The following is a 16,502-nucleotide window of genomic DNA, read 5'->3' as shown; positions in this document are numbered from 1 at the left end:
CATTGCTAATGCTCTGGTGCTAAGATTTCTGGAGAAAGAAGTATTTCGGCACCCCAGTTTATAATTTCTTACCAATTGCTGAAGAATATTGCTACCGTTGCAGAAGTAGTGCATACAGTGCTCAGTCTAATCAATGACTGACATTCGTCAAAAGCTCTGATCCATTTGCAGCAATCAGCTACTCAGCAGAGAGGGCAAGCAAATGTGTGCATTGGGAGAGAAAGCCCTTTGCAGGATGGCGCTATTGTTGATTTTTGGATAGAGTTATATGGGTGCAACCCCTGCAGTCAGATAAAAAGGTTTCGGCGAATGGGGCAGCATAGAAGCTTCCTAAATAAATAAATAAAAAGATGGTGTGGAGCATAACACCCATTTTTGCAGGTAGGAATATATATATCTAAGTCTGCTTATCTCTCCTGGATATATTGGGGTGAAAAAACTTGTTAAAGCTGGTTTAGTGTAGGGATGGGGAAGAAATTTGTTCAGAAATGTGGAGAATTTTCATGCTTTGGAACCACTGTATAAAGCAAAATTCACTTATCTTTTAAAATTAGCCTTTCCTCAATTTTTGCAATGCAGTTCTCTCACACACATATGCATGCCACTTAGGACTGCCCTTGAAGACTGCTCAAGCTGCAGCTAGTGCAAAATGCAATAACCAGAGAAATAACCAGGACATATAAGGACAATTCTGACCCGCTTGCACTGGCTGCCTATATGCTTCCAAGCCTGACTCAGGACACTGATTTAACCTATAAAGCCGTATGTGGCTTGGGACCACAACAGCTGATGGACTGCTTCTCCCAGCTGCAATCTGCCTGGGCACTATGGACAGCGTCTGGGGACTTCCTCCAAATGCTGCCTCTGAGAGAGGGTGGCAACAAGGCTGCAGGTGCTCCCAGGAATGGCCTGGCACTGTGGGATGACCTCTCCCCTCCGGCCTGCCTGGCACCAACTCTGCCATGCTCTTGGTGTCAGATCATGCAGCACTCAATGCCAAGGCATCGAATGGTTTCACATCACTGAATGGTTTGACAGGGGAACTCAGGTCAGGCACTGCAACATGTTTATTCTGTATCCAGCTGTATTCTGTTTTAGTTGTCCATTTTAAAATGTTGTACGTTGGCACTTTTTATGGCATTATACCATGATGGTCCTGTCTCAGGAATTATACCACCCAATTAGGGTAGTGGGTTGAATAGAAATACAATAAATCCATAAATGAGAAAATAACATTAAAATGCATTAAGTTGGAAAACTGTTGGCCAAAATGTGCATATTCTGCAAATTTATCTCCTGCACGTGTCAAGAGAAAAGTGCATCAAAAAAGCGCATATGTCTCTACATGTGAACTTAAAAAAACACAAAAGATCTCACCATGAGGGATGAACTGACATGTTGAGCACTTGTCAGAATTTGTGATGAACTGAAGACTGGACAAATGAGAGAAAGCAGAGCTGATGGGTTTGTTCATCCCTAGTTTAGTAGTTTGGAAATCAGGGGAACTAACCTGCGATGCCAAGATGTGGGCCAAGAGGATCTACTGCACAGAGAACTAATGCTTTAGACTTATACGCTTACTATAATGCTACTATTCTATGTTTCTAAGGTAGATCATAGTGCAGGTAGGAACATTAAGGCCTCATGTTGTCCACATGACCATCTAAATCTTTGATACTTGCTTCTTGGTGTATTTGTTTAGCAGTCACAACCTGTTTAATTATGAAGCTCATGCTATTTAGTCCTCAGCCATATGCCAACCCTTCTCCCAGGACTTTCTGAGCTCTTTTTTCTGAGCTCCTCTCTCAGAAGGAACTTTAGAGCCCAGTAAGCCTTTGATCCCTACCCTCATGTAGACTCTTCCATGTAATAAGTTTGGAATCAAGATTTAAGAGTAGTGTATGTTTCTTCTTTTGGTTGTGAAAGGCCTTGCAGATCCTATCTTTGTGGACTCTTGTGTGGTCCCTGACTATTGTGAAATAAGATTATTTTTCTCCGTTCCACCCAGATGGCTTTAGATGATGCCCATGAGAGCAGTCACTGGGGTGAGACTAGTTGACACAATGATTTTTTGTCCCATAAGTTATTTCACTGGTACATTAATTTAGACAAGCTGGTTTTGACATTCTGCTGAAAGCTGCTACCTGTTCAATAATTCTATGATAACAGCAAGATTTTCCAAGAGAACTTCCCTTCAGTATATCTAGAAATGAGATACTGTAATCGCATACATTCGTGTCGTCTGTGCAACTGATAGAAATGGATTATGGAGCCATTTTACTGTATAAATATTATGACCTTCTGCCTGGTTTGGATTTTATCTCAGCACTTTTATGGCATGTCGATTAATTGGATTTTTGTTAAATATATTCACATGATCATCACCCAGAGCTAGATAACCATGAAACTAGCAGGCAAGGGGTCCTACACTGCTATCCATAGAGGCGCAGCTGATTAAAGTGCCCCAGCCTGTGCCACTTGGGATTTGTTCTCCAGATGTGTTGAACTACAACTCCCACCCACCCAGGCTTGCACACTGCTGAGACCATTATGGGATGTGGCACATGCTGTTCGAGATGAGCAACCAGTAGAGCTGCTACCTGTCACCAGTGTCTGCACAGCGGACCAATCAGGCAGGCAGGCAAGTCACCTGGCCAGAGTCTTCCACACAATGGTCCTGTTTTTCTATTTAAATCATTCCTAAGTCAGCACATCTATGCATAAATTCACAAGGGAGATTCTTCTACAAATTCTTCTCCTCTTCCATCCTTTTTTCAACAATGCATATCCTCCTTTGGGTCAGGTCAGGAGAGGCCACCCTCCAAGTGGCCAAGCAAGGTTTCTGGCAATGGTGGTTGGGAAGCATCATGGCTTACCCCTTCCTGGGGGCTCCGCTGCAGCCGTCTCTTTGATTGCTCCTGGCCAAGTGGCTATTTCTCCTTTCTGCCCTTCCTTTGCTCGCCTGGAGCAACTAAATCCTGGGAGAAGGAGAAGCAGCAGCCTCTGCTCAAGGGGCTTCCCCCTCGTGCATTAGCCAGTGGTGCCAAGGAACAGGACTAGCAAGCAGGCCATGGCGACAGGAGCGTGAAGGAGGGCTACTCCAGACGAGGTGCTCATGCTGCCCAGCTTGCAGAAGGACTACCAAAACCTGGAACCAACCCTGATCCGGGTATTGGAGGCAGATTTTCCGGTACTGCAGCAGTGCCTTGGAGAGCAGCACTTTTACATACTAGAGAGGGAATGGAAACTTTTCCTTATATACACAGTAGAGTTGGGGGATACACCCCCCACTCTTACCCTGGCCTAAGCCACTGAAAAGTAAGCCTGCTCCTAATCTGCATAGGCCAATCCTGATTCTGTTTATTTATTTATTTGGAATTTTTGTATGCTGTCCCATTCTCATAAGCCTCGGGACGGATTCCAACGTATAAATAAAAACTCATACAAAAATACATATACAATCTCGAAACATCCTGGCTAAATATTTTAAAAACAATAAATAATATCAACAATTATTAAAATATTGTTTAAATAAAAAGGTCTTGGCCTGGCACCGAAAAACAAATAATGACGGCACCAGGCGGACCTTTCTGGGGAGTGCATTCCATAAGTGGGGTGCCACCGCAGAGAAAGCCCCCCCTGGGTACTCACCCTCCTAATATCTTTCACGGAGGGTTTCCGGAGAAGGGCCTCTGCTGCTGATCTCAAGGGGCAGAAGGGCAAATATGGACACAGGCGTTCCTTTAGATATCCAGGTCCCAAGCCGTTAAGGGCTTTATAGGTAACAACCAGCATCTTGAATTGGGCTCGGACTTCAATGGGGAGCCAGTGAAGCTGGTAGAGGACTGGGGTTATGTGAGAATAACGCCCAGTAACCGTCAGCAACCTGGTTGCTCTATTTTGCACCATCTGAAGTATCCAGACTGTCTTCAAGGGCAGCCCCACGTAGAGTGCGTTACAGAAGTCCAGTCGGGAAGTAACCAATGCATGTGTCACTGTCGCCAAGCAATCGTTCTCCAGGTACAACTGTGTGATGCAAGAGTGGCACGGAAAGTTGGAAAACAGCTTATAGCACCATTACAGTGCTCCTGATAACCAGGGACAACATGAATGGCACTGTCATAATATTCCCACCCTTAGTACAGGAATTGAAGCCAGTGTGGCATAGTGGTTAAGAGTTCAGGACTGGGACTCAGGAGATGTGGGTTCTAGTCCCCACTCAGCCATGGAGCTCACCAGGTGACTTTGGACCAGTCACAGTTGGGTTGTCAGCCCAACCTACCTCACGAGGTTATTGCTGTCAGAATAAGACTGAGAGGAGGAGGAGAATTATGTAAGCCGCTTTAAGTTCCTTGAAAAGAAAAACATGTGGGATACAAATATAATCAATAAATAATACATGCAACTAGAGAGTATCAAACACTCTGATCTCACCGATTGTACTGAGTCTTTAAAATGGCACCCTGAGCCATCATGAATGTCCAGTCCTAATCCCAGGAACACCATTTCCAAAAAAAATAGCAGTGCTTCAGGTACTGCTGAAACATAACCATAAGTCCAGACACCCTTCTACTTGATGATTTAGATGAAACATTTTGACAAAGGCTTTTTGTTGCTTAGGTAACCACTGTAATAAGGCCTTGTAAAGGTCTACTTCCTCAGGTGAGACTGGATAGAATTAATCATGAATATATTGACTGCCACACTGTTAGAGGTAACCTCCAGGCAGATGTCCCCGAGTTACTAGGGCTCTCAGTCAATTTAAGAATTTTAGGTCATTAATCATCTGTTTTTTAATTGCTTAAATGATTATATTTAAATAAATTTGCATATTAGCTACCTGTAAATAGAGAGAAAGCTCACCTGGTCAAACTACTTATTAAAGTTTGCAGCCCTATACATTATCCCAGGAATTAGGAATGTGGTAGGAAAACTAACATCTCCTATGTAAAGGTGAAGTGGCAGATAAACTAGCAATAATTTTAAATAAAATGGCCTACCTATTTTTTTTTAATTTACAGCAAAGTTCTTTAAGGGTTCAGCCACTGGGATCAAACATGACCAAACTATGCAACTGTGTATAATACTTCACTATCCCATAGTGTTAAATGGTCTCTATCTGTGCTTTCTTGTGTTGAATTTTACCAGAATATTTTATACACTGACAATTCCATTACTAATAACCTGACTAAGCTGTAATCTTACACACTGTTATCTGACAGTAAGCCTTATTAAATATGGTGGATGGAAACTCGAAAATCCTTTCCCATGCATTAACCGTTATTCCCCTTGTCATACGCCAGGAGTGGAATTTACAGCCACCAGATGTTATTGGATTCCAGCTCCCCTCAGGCCTATCCAATATGGCCTGGGATATAGTGCTCAGAGATGATGTGGTCCAACATCTGGAAGCCCAACAGCTCCCCACCCTTGCTTTAAAGCAGGATGGGGAACTTTTTCAACCCAAAGGCCAAACTGGCTCTGGACAAACACATCAAGCTGCATGTTAGCATCTGGCATGGCCAAAGTGGGCACGGATACCCCACTGCTGGCATGTGACCCCCAACATGGTGCCTCCATTCCACTTATACACACAGGCACACAAGAGTGGATCTGCTTCATCCACTCTTTGCCATTCTTGACTGGCATAACCTTGGGGATTGCTATTGGCATTAAAAGTGTTACTGCTCAGAAGGAATAATAAATTCTTGTTTACCAAAATTCAGGAAGCAATTTGAAATATTTATCAAACCACCTTTCCATTTGTCCTTTCTTTCATTTAATTTCGGCCATTCCTTGGTACAGATGAAATTTATTCAGTTCACATTTCACACTTTCCAACCACTCAGAATTTCAACTGAAATTGCAACCGCTGAAATACAGTAATCCTTTGAAATCACACTTTCTCTGAATTTTTCATTGGATTTTTTTTTTCAATCCCAAACTGCATACAAAATGCACATATTAGAGAAAATAAGATGATACTTATTTATCTTATTAGGTAAAAATGTTTGCAAAATGTATATGTAGGAGAGATACAAGAAAAATGTAATGTTTAAAAATGCTCAAAAGTTTGTGATGAACTGAATTTAAGATTAGGAAAAAACTGAGAAACTGAGAGAAATCAAAACTAACTTATTCATCCACCTGTATTCCTGGGAAAGGAACAGAACAACTGTGCAGAACACAACTGAGGATGAAGGAGATGGTTGTTTTTCAAAGCATTATGGCTGAAGACCCATCGGTGAGGGTCTTCAAGGATAGGCTGGACATGCACATGGTAGGCATGTCATGAGAGGAGCTGGCTTGTGCCGGGGTCAGACTATATGGCCCAGAAGGTCATTTCTGACTCACTCTGTTTCTATGTGTCATGTATCACATGTATCACAGCTAGCTATTGTCATATTTGCATGGTTTCCCGTAGCCAAGTGACATGTAAGAGCTTGTATTTAGGTGCAGTGCAGATGGAAACAATTGGGGCTTTCCAGATGCTTTGGAATACAATCTCCCCTCATCCCTGGCCATGTCTCAAGCTGCCTGCAGCAGTCCAGTTCCTCAGACCAGAAGCCTTTCCCAGTTCTCCATGGAGATTCCAGGAATTGTACTTGAGATTTTTTTTTTTTTTGCATACCAAGTATTTTCTCTACCAATGAACAATGTTGCTTATTTATTCTTTGCCTAGTTATTTACAGCTTGCTCTTTATCAGGCTTGTCAGACACCTTACTAGGTCAACACACTAAAATTGTTAAAAACACTCCAAATAAAATAAATATTAATCATAAAACCTACAAAATCAAAATGAAACCCCTTGGTAGAGATAAAATATTTATCTAAGCTAAAACAGTTTTAAATGCCTGATTTCTTTTTTTAATGACTTTGCCTAGCACAAAAACCTCATCAAGGCGAGCTTTTCTGGGAAGAACATCCCATAGTTATGGGGCCATAGCTTCTGGCGAAGTTGGAGACAATGTTGTCACAGGGCTGTGCAGAATCTGCCCCTCTCTGGTTCTTGGATTTCCTCTGATGCTGGGCCCTGATTTGGAGAGCAAGCCAAGCCAAGAAGTCCACGGATGTGCGCAGAACCTGGGTGGTGGCAAGTGGCAAGCTTCCTCCACATGCCGTACAATGGAAACAGAGCCTGCAATTCTCGTGTGCAGAAAAGGATGCATCTTGCACAGTGGCCACATGGGGCTGACTTCCTGGAGATGAACACTTGTGAATTCACCAGGAAGTAGGGCTCATGGGTAGGGAAGTGAGAAAGTGGACTGCAGTCTGGGTAGCTGAGCCCAGGGATCTGGTGGATTTCCAGCCCCAAAATGGATTTCTCACACATCCCTAGTTAGAAAAAGGCAGGAGTTTATGCTCTTGGACTGTGGGTGGCACAGGTGGAGGCATATAATTAGGGCGTAGTTAGTTACAAATGGCTTAATAGTGGTTGCCACCTGCCTTTTGTTGTGAACTTGTAGAAATCTGCTGAGTTGCTGCAATACAGATGTCCCAGATATAGAGGGAAATGGCAACAGCGACTGAATAATGCAGTTGAGGAGCAAAACTATTCTTATGACTTAGTGGAAAGAGGGATTTGCATTGTATGCTTTTGGCAGTACCGAAGGAGAGGATCATAGGGTTCCTGGGAGATATGAGTCAGATACTGCCATTCACACACTGATTGGAATTAACTATATGAACATGTGGCTACATTTCTTGTTCACTACCAGTATGCCTGGGCCTGTATCTACTGCACACCTGCATTGCTACAAGTGTTTAACGCAGGCAGAAGCTGCCACGTTTTCCCTCCCTCTTGTGGCTGTGCTACTCTCTTGTGTGATGCTGCTGTGATAGATCGCAAGCTGACACAGTGTCACCCCAATCAAAATTTGATCCGTCATCTCCATCCTTACCACCTAGGCAGCAGCATATCCAAACCGAGACACTTTTTGAGGTGGAGACTTAAAGATGCGTTGACACAGTGCTGACTCTGCACCCAAACAGACCTAAGACATGCAGTTTTCAGCCCAGTTTAACCAGGGATGGGTTTACTCCATCAGACAGTTGTTCCATGTTATCTGGAAAAGGACATGACATGAACTGTCAGAATTGTCACCATCTATGTTAAAATACAATAGTATCTGTACAGCCTGAATCTTGGCTTTATCAGACACAAGGGGGCAATTCACACAACCATTTCTACCCCCACGTGTAGTCCAGACTTAAGAACGGCAGCAGGACCACTGATGCCTTAACCTGCCCTCTCAGCCACTCTCTTATTCCCACACTCACTCAGCCAGCAGATCAGTTGGTTGGCCTACCCACTTGCCAAGCTGGCTGGCCACTCCCTCCCTTGGCTGGCCAGTCCTGATGGCCACTCACTCTTGGCCTTGCCTTGTGCCCCAGTAGTGGGACTCTTGCAAGAGGTTATCCAACTATCATAAGAGGTCAGCTCGGTCCAAGGTGGAACTGAATGGACAAGTAAATTGCGAGCCGGCCGGCCAAGCCACTGGATTCGTAGCATTGTTCTGCCACCACCTATGATAAGAAGAAATAATGGAGGTGGCTGGCAGAGCATTTGCTCTAGAGCAACCCTGCCAGTTGTTGTTCTTGTTGTTGTTTTGGTTTTGCTTTTTGCTGCAGCAAATGCTACAAAGGGAAACTGGCTGGCTGGGCTCTGCAGAACACCCACTGGAGGTGGCAGGCAGATCACAGTTCCTTCGTATCCGGTTATCTGTGTTGGAAACTTGACCATGGCAGTGTCTCTTTGCACCTTTCTCAGCCAAATGTCCAGGAGGAGGCACTGGAAATAGAACAGATTGGCATACTGCTTTCCTTGCTCTTTGACTCTCTTTTGCTTTGTTGCATAGGGTTGGTCACTTTGCGGTCATTCTTCCTTCCTGTTTTCTACTTAATCAGCCATGCTACTCTTCTGTTCTGTATAGTGACCACTATAGCACATTGGCTTTGCTTTTGTTCTGCCCCTTCAGACCCACCCACCATTGGAATGCAACTCCCAAGGCTTTCCCCAGACATAAATTCAGCCCTTCAGCGAAAAGGAATTAGTGACCCCTCCATAATGCTTCATCCATTCTAATAAGGGGCTGTTATCCTATATCCTGCCTGCTTTAATACTTTGCAAACCACTTAGAATGGGTCTATTTCAGAAGGAAAAGTCTGGCATAATTTTTTGTATAAAATAAATTGCAACTTAGGGAATAAATAACTTGGGGAATTCATTGCTGCAATGTGTGATGAGGGATACGATCTGCCATGCCTTAGAAAGGAGATCTTTGGATATTTTTGACAGATCTTATCAAACATGAAACTTGTTGGAGTAACTCCCATGACTGGAATTCGGCGAGTGATGGGTGTGACTTGTTCAAGAAGATCTTGGAAGCTAAGCAGGGTCATTCGTGGTTAGAATCTGGACAGGAGACTTGAGTCCTACACAGAGCGGGGGGTTGGACCCAATGGCCTTCCAGGCCTCTTTCAGCTATATGATGCTATGAACAGAAGGAACAGAAAGGAAGACAGAGTGATGTTAATTCTTGATTCTAAAGGAAGTGAATGTGTACCCTGAATTTCAGGAAAGCCATTTTAATAATGATTAATAATGAATAAGAATTAATACTTATCATTTAACAATGATAAGTAAAGTCCCATGGCAAGTGACTCTATGAGAAAAGGAATCCAAGATGGGTGAATTTTTTTTAAAAAAAAGGAAATTCTAAGATAACAGAAGAAGGCAATGTGGCTTCACAAAAATCTGAAAATGGACCTGAAAATGGAAAAGGACACATAGAGAGAGTAGAAGGTAGACCAGGCCACAAAGGAAGAGAAAATAATGGTAGTATGGAATTGCAGAGATGGCATCAAGAATGCTAAAGCTGAGAATGAGCTGAAGTTAGTGAGGGAAGCTAAAAGCAACAAAAAGTCATCTCTATATACATACATAGTGCAAGGCAGAGGAAAGAAAGGGAGTTCAAATGCTCAGTGGAGATGGCAAAATGATAACCAGTGACAAAGAAAAGGCGAAAATGCTTCATTCTCACTTTGGCTCAGTCACAGGGTCTATGAAAAGGGGAAGTACAAGCCAAAGGTGCAGGACGGCAGTTTGAGATTAACAGGCAAATGGTGAAGGAACACCTAATTACTTTGAATGAGCTCCAGTCTCCAGGGCCACATGAACTGCAACTGGAGGAATAAAGGGACTTGCAGGAGCAACAGTATCATGTTTGAGAAATCAAGGAGGATGGGTGAAGTGCCAGGTGACTGGAGGGGATCTATTGTTGTGTCTATCTTCAAAAAGAGGAAAAGGAGCACCCTGGGAATGGCTGACTAGTCTGTCTAACATCAGTCTCTGGGGAAATTCTGTCGTACATTATAAAGCAGTCAGTCTGCAAACAGTCTTGAAAACAATGCGGTGATTACTAGAAGCCAACATGGAATTGTCATGCACAAATTGTTCCAGAAAAATCTGATCTTACTTTTTGATTGGATAACCTTCCTGGTGGACAATGGGAATGCTGTGATCATACTATATCTTGACTTCAGCAAAACGTTTGACAAAATGCCCCATGGTATGTTGCTTGGCATTCTAGCTAAAAGCAAGCTAGCGGCAACAACAACCACATGGGTCTCAGTTGGTTAAAGAATCTTGCTCAAAGAGTGCTTATCAATGGCATCTTCTCAAACTGGGGAGAGATAATGAGTGAGGTAGTGCAGAGTTCAACCCTGGGTCCAGTGCTTTTCATCATTTTTATTAATGATTTAGATAAGAGGAGCAATGAATGTTTCAAAAATTTGTAGATGGCACGAACTTGGGTGGAATAGCAAATACCCTGGAATATAGAAACATAATTGAAAGTGATCTTGGTAAGTTGTAGGGGTGAAATCAACAGAGTGACATTTAAAGTGACCAACGGCAAGTTCTGCACCCAGGAAAAAGAAACCAAATGCACAGTTACAAGATGGGGATCCTTTAAGAAGGATTCTTTGAGAAGGATCTAAGAATTTTTGTATATCCTAAGCTGAATATGAGTCAACAATATGTTGTGAGTGCAAATGCTATTTTAGGCTGCATTAACAGAAGGATTGCTTCCAAATCCCATGAAGTATTAGTTCCTCTCTACTCAACACTGGTTCAGTCTCATAATTGACTACTGCAACCGGTTCTGGGTACCACAGTTTAAGAAAGATGCAGACAAACTGGAAGGGTTCAAAGGAGGGCAGCAAAGATTACCAGGGGACTGGAAACAAAACCCTATCAGGATAAACTAAAATAATTGGTCATATTTAAACAAATCCAATAAAATAAATGTTTAGCTTTGAGAAGAGAAGACTGAGAGGAAATACGATCACACTCTTCAATTGCTTGAAATTTTGTCGCACAGAAGAAAGCCAGGATCACATCTTAATCATACCAGAGTGCAGGACACAGAAAAATGGTCTCAAGTTAAAAGCTGCCAGATTCAGGCTGAACATCAAAAATTATTTCCTGTTAGAGCAATGCAACAATGGAACAAATGACCTAGGGAGATTGTGGGCTCTCCCATACTGGAGCCATTCAAGATGCTGCTAGAGAAGGACAACCTTCTCTTAGGGTGCTTTAACTTGGAGTCCTGCAATTGCAGGGGATTGCACCCAATGGCCTTCTTGGCCCTTTCCAACTCCACTCTTCTATGATTCTATGAACTGAAACCAAGCTCCCTCACATCTTTTCAAGCCAAATTAAAGGGTGCAGCTTTTTCCAACATGCACCTGCCAAAATGAGGAGGTAAGAGCCCTAATTAAATACTATAACATGGCTGAATACACAACGATTCATATCCAGACATTTAGGATCAAAGTACAAAAAAGCTCTTGATGGATGAATCTTTTTCAATAACTCCCACAGTAATATAGACAATGGTGAGGATTTGGGTAATTTTTATTAAAATATAACAAAAACAAAATTCTCAACCATCTCTAGTGGGTTATCATGCTGTCTGACGTCAGCCTTGCTAAAAAGCCATGGCTTGTTCATAACCATGAACAACACATGAAAAAAAAACCTAGAGTCAGATGTTGGGTTGTGAACTACAGGTTGTTCACATGGCTTTGTTAGCACAGCTGGACTCAGACAACACAACAAACAGTGCTTCAACAAAAAATCACAGTCACAAGGCAACCCACACTCAACCCATAGTCAACGACTAGGTTCACACATGATAGGCTATGGTGGCTTATAAACCAGGGGTGGATTACTGTGCTATCTGGACCAAGCAGCATAATTTGCGAACCACACACAAGCCACAATACCATAAGCCAACATTGATTAATAAGCCACCATGGCTTATTGTGCTGTGTGAACTTAGTAGCCACCACCCATAATATCTAAGCAGAACCTCCAAGTTCAGTGTTGGTGCACCTCTGAATTACAGTGAAAAAATATTGTAGGGAACTTGTCTTCATGTCTTGCTAAGTGTCCAAGAGGCATCTGACTAGCTACTGTTTGAATCAGAAAGATGGCTGATAAGGCATTAGGTCCAATGCAGTAAGGCCTTTCTTACAAGAAAATCAATAGCATTTTCTTCCAAGGAATATCCTGACTCATCAGTTGTCTCTAGTTGAAATCTTTTGAGTGTGTGTGTGTGTGTGTGGAGGAGGAGGAGATGTGCTTGGTATTCAAAATGGTGAGCTGCAAACTTAAATTCTGTGGCATATTCTGCAAAAATTAATGCAAATCAGACATTTGCTTTTCATGTGACAACGTCTCCCCACCCTCCCTCTGATGGTTCCAAGTGGAGTGATTGATTGCATGATTACTTTATAATGATACTTTATAAGCTGTGCGTGTTAATACAGCAGTTTGTTTACAACAGGCACTTATAGATAATGTTATAAACACATAATGCAACATGAGTGATTGTGCTCTGTCTGGAATGAAGTAAGAAACAATACAGTGCCACAGTTGTCAGATATGTTCATTTACCAAGTAGGTACCCTGGAATGCAGTAAGAAACAATTGAATGCTTTAGCAGACGGGCATGTGGATCTGGCTGCATATATAATACTACGGAATAGCATGAGAAGTAATATATGTATCTTCGTGAATAGCGGTAACCAAAATGACTTGGGGGTGGGGTGGAACAGGTGCCATATAAGAAAACTTGGAAGGGTTGGGACTTCACAGCTTAGGGGAAAAAACCACAAGTTGTTGGGAGGAAGGTTGTTTAACACTACATACTGATGGTGAAAGCCGACAGAGAGAGGTTTGTCTCCTTCTTTCATATTATTACAACTCAGAACCGTCACATGAAACCGAATGGAGATTCGGGAAGGTAAACACAGAGAGTGTAGTTAAACTATGGAACTTGCTGCCATAAGATGTGGTGATGATTACCAGCTCGGCTTCAAAAGATTAGCCAAATGCACAGAGAATAAGATTGCCAATGGCTACTGGGGATGAGGGGTATATATTACCTTCTGTGCTGGAGGGAGTGTGACTCTGTGTACCAGTTGCAGACTTCCCAGGAAGCATCCTGTCGGCCACGATGCAAACGGAATGCTGAACAAGACAGTTCTGGGGTATGATTGAGAACGACTCTTCCTATGTTTTTATGCTCTTGTGTTCTTTCTTACTTGTGTTCAAACTTGCATTGTAGCTAACGTGCAACATACGTTCCTGAAGAAGGTAGGTACGTGAATTTGCCCAAATCGGCTCTCTGGCAAAAAAGTGCTGTACCATGCAAGTCCATTCATTTGGCAAAGTATGCTATCTGTTTGGAATTCAGTAAGAAATAACACAAAATAGGTAGGTATGGTCATCCACCTGAAAAAAGATTCTGAAATGCCATATGAAGCATGGCTTGCAAGGAGCAACAACTACCCTCTACTTTGTAATTTGAAAGAGCTTATTATTTTTTTAACTGAAATACAAATGCCACCTTAAATCCCAGATACCTTCTCTGTGTACGAGTGTGTGCATGCATGTATTCATTTGTGCTTCTTGCAATGTAGTGGGCAGATGTTATCTTCACCAATAATGCAGCCAGTTAGGACTAGAAAAGCTATTTTGGTTGGTATATTAGCACTTCCACTTTAGCATAATCCCTCTAGCATGATTCTGTAGTATTTACAATTTTGTAAGTACCGATTACATTTTCAAAGTCAAAGTGGAATAAAATTAGTGCATTGTAGACAGTCATTGTGCTTTCTTTAGTAGTCAGCCTTACACATATTTGAATAATGCTTTATGAATGTAATTTAAGAGGTAAGAGCTTGATTCTAAAAAAAAAAAGAAAAAAAAGCAAGCACTTACATGGGCAGTATGAGCTCTTGCTGAGGATCTTCGGTGCATGGCTATTGTGTGCTTGGAGAGTTAATAAAGAAAAACTTAGTTACATGGATCCATAGTGGCATGTGGGTGGAATTCAGGTAAATGAGTATTTATCCACATTCTTCTAGCAGCTGAGGGGGAAAGCCCTATTTTGATCGTGCCACTTACACAGTCAGTCTCAACTTGAGAAAATGAACTGTATAAATATCTCATTCACAAATGTCAAAGGGTGGGGGTGTCTTTTTGGCCTCCAGCAACAGCTGATCTGTGCAGAAGGTTTCAGTGGTCCACCTGGGAGATACAAATGGCTGCCCACAACAATGATTCAGAGCAGGAATAAGCAGCCTGTGGCTTGTGGATGCCCGAGGCCCCCCAGGATCACCTCTGAAGACTGCTGTGGGTGGGTATCCTGTCCCCCAGCTTTGCCCCATGACCTCATTCCCTCTCTCCACGCATATTGCCACCCCAGTGCAAATGGTACATGAGGAGAGTTCCCTGAAAGCCCAGGGCAGCAGCAAAATGGGCCCCCTGCTAGCCAGCTAGTCCATTGTTTGGGGACAGGGAAGAGCCTGATTCTCCTGGGAAACAGGTGTGCAGGGATGCCTCTTTCAACATGCCTGGTTCCACCTGGTCTTAAATCCTGCTCTGAAATGGGATCAGCCCCCATCAAGGTATCTAGGCAATATCAGAGCTTATTCTCTTGGGATGAGTTGGCTAAGCAGAATCAGCCACCCACCACATGCCCACAGAAAGTCCCAAATTTTAGGTGCCTCAGAACTTGTAGTGTATCAGGTAGAACTAATGATGCATCTAGTCCGACCTTGTCTACACTGACTCACAGCTGCTCCCTAGAATCTCAGGCACAGGTCTTTGCCATCAACTCCTACACGATCGTTTCAACCAGAAATTGAATGTGGGAATGTTGGCAGGGAAAACAGGCCCTTTACCACTGATCTATGGGGCCTTCCCATTCAGTAGCAGCAAACTCCTTTCCAAATCTGCATCTTCTCAAGAGCTGCTGACCAATGTCATCATGTTGTTACTCATAAATAGTCTTTTAACACATCTCCTCCTCCTCCTCCTCCTCCTCCTCCTCTTCCAATAGTATGGTGTGCTGGAGGGAAAAAATTAACAAGCAATGTCATCACTCCTTGTAGATAAACACATGTGTAAAATGTCAGGCATAAGTAGGAGATTATGGAACACATCTTCCTAAGTGCCACTTATAAGACAACACATGTAGCTTGCGGGAAATGTCATCCAAAGAGAAAAGCAAGACTTTGCAACCACAGTGGATTATATCATTAGCCAAACTGGAAAGTAATTGCTGCTCGTGGCTTCCAGGACCTGTCACTACCCTGCAGTCCCTGAGCAGAAAAAAATCACCAAGTTTAAATAAAAATGCCAAAGAAAAAGTGGTGTGCGCCAGAAAAGGGAAGTGCAAATTAGAGCAGCATTGTGCAGGATAATATAGGAGCCGAGCCTGGCTTAGGTATGCCAAAGCAAATATTCAAGATATAGCCGGATAAATATCTATTTGCAAATTGGGGTTTGTTGGTTGTAGTTCAACCTGTATCACCATAGTGGTCCTGCTTTTCACAACCTGTTCCTTTACTTATTTGCACAACAGTTTTGTTTGTTCTTTTAGCACAACAGCTAAGGTGGCATTTACATTTAAGAGGGACATACATGAATTTTCTTTTCATTAATTTTGAATCCATATTTTACCCTTTGCATGCTCAAACACACCAGCACCATTTTCAGAAATAGCTCACACATTTCCACACTTGGTTTATGGTTGCCAAATGGGCACTTAAAAATACAAACAATTTTAAAAATCTGTTTACAAAAACAACAGCAAAAACAAATACACCCACACATATTTTCATTCTTTAGTTTATTGGGATAAGGACTGCATATTTGGGTACAAACTTTAAAAAATACACACAAAACTGCAAACTTAGTCCATATGAATGAAAATAAAAGACTGCAATCAGAACCATGAACTAGCTTGTCAAGGTGGAACTTGGATAATCTTTGGATAACAAAAGCACTGAAGATTTCTCAATCCTCATTTTTCAAAGGTCATAAATATATAAACCTTGTTGTCCCCATTTCTACACAAAGGACAGCAGACACTGTTTCGGCTGCTTTTCTGGGTCCCCTAAGTGGCCACCCAAGAAGCTGGTG

Source organism: Varanus komodoensis, unplaced genomic scaffold, assembly GCF_004798865.1.
Source record: "Varanus komodoensis strain SLA01 unplaced genomic scaffold, ASM479886v1 scaffold2, whole genome shotgun sequence".
NCBI lineage: Eukaryota > Metazoa > Chordata > Lepidosauria > Squamata > Varanidae > Varanus > Varanus komodoensis.
This window is presented reverse-complemented; position numbering follows the sequence as displayed.